At 50.5% G+C, this 1,488-nt stretch overlaps 1 protein-coding gene across 1 annotated transcript in view; it reads left to right on the forward strand.

The window, feature by feature from the left end:
- Nucleotides 1-1,488, forward strand: part of EDC3 (enhancer of mRNA decapping 3) — a gene marked incomplete at its 3' end in the record, with an annotated part of 20,086 nt that overhangs the window by 14,529 nt on the left and 4,069 nt on the right. The window lies entirely within an intron of this gene.

A 1,488-nucleotide genomic window follows, 5' to 3' on the forward strand; every position in this document is an offset into this window, starting at 1 on the left:
TTTAAACTAATATATTACTATATTTTAAAACCTTAAACTCTTAAGTTTTTTACTATGTGATATTACACACTTCTATTTAAACTACACATTTATAATCTTAGTGTTATCAATTAATTTTGGAAACTTTTTCTATGGCTTCAGGTCAAATGTAGTGTTCTCTTGAGTATCTGTGTCTTTCAATACAGGAAATCTCAAATTCTCAGCATGCAGGGTTGCAACACCCCAGGATGTGCAAAACCTCTCATTTCTGCTGGAGCTTGACTGGTGGTTGGTGACTGGGTGTCCTGGTTTGAAAAGAGAGGCGTCTGCTGAGGAAGGCAGGAGCCTCCCTTGAAATAGAGAATGTAATCTCCCTCCCTCTGAATTATTGTAATTTTGAAATTAAGGGGCTCTCAGGCAACGATAAGAGAGTTGGAATAACAGTTCTTTATTAGGGAAAAAATAAAAGTGCAGTAATACAAACCAACCCTGCCAGAGTCAGAGCAGGCCCTGGCCCCTGTGTGTCAGGGGGTGGCACAGCCCCATCCCATGGGGGCTCAGCCCTCCTGCAGTGCCAGCTGTGCTGCTGCTGGAGCAGGGATCCTGCACAAGGGGGGAGTGTTCCTCTGCAGCTCCAGGGCTGCTGCAGATGGGCCTGGGCTCCCTCTGGCAATGCAGGGCAGCAGAAAGCTGCTCCTCTGGGAATGCAGTGGGCAAAGGCTGCTGGGGTGTCCCAAACCTCAGATTGTATCCAGGTAGGAATGCTTGGCTCCTCCCCTGGGCAGAGCATCTCCCAATGGGATGATGGAATTTGATCAGCCATGCAGGGACACTCACTGGCCCATGAACAGAAGATAATTAATAATTAATGGTCCATGAACAGAAGAGATCTCCTGGAGGGAGGGTTGGTTGTGGAAGAGATAAAGAAAACTGCCCAGTTAACAGAAGAGAACTGTCCCACCTCTAGCAGGTGGTGATAGAATTCACACCCCAGGCACATCTCACAGCCCAGGACACTGGGGCACCCTGAGGGAATACAGCAGCACTAATAATTCCTCACAGCTCAAATCCACACTGCTCATTTGGCCCTTGGCTGTGAGAGCTGGCTCTGGTTGTGTTTGCTGTGTGCAGAGGAGCCCAACCCATGAGGAATGGCTGGGTTTGCTCTTGGGGTGGATGCATGAGGGCTGGCAGTGCCCCTCAGAGTGTTTCCAGCAGCCCTGTCACATTCCCACAGCTCTTTCCTGGCAGCACAGGCAGCCCCAGCCCTGCTGGGCTACCAGGAGCACCCAGGGGGACACTGTCACCCCCAGGGCAGAGGCCAGGGGTAGTGTGAGGGTGACCCAGGGCTGCTGAGCACTGGGGAAGCTGAGAGGAGAAATACTGATGATGGGACTGAGCTCAAACTTTGTGACCTGATGTTTCCTCTAGCAGGCATTGATTCAATCCTCAGCCTTTTTGCTCCATGGTGCACTTCCTGTGCCTGTCTCAGAGTGGGAGCTGGCTGCT

This window comes from Geospiza fortis, unplaced genomic scaffold (assembly GCF_000277835.1).
Source record: "Geospiza fortis unplaced genomic scaffold, GeoFor_1.0 scaffold171, whole genome shotgun sequence".
Lineage (NCBI taxonomy): Eukaryota > Metazoa > Chordata > Aves > Passeriformes > Thraupidae > Geospiza > Geospiza fortis.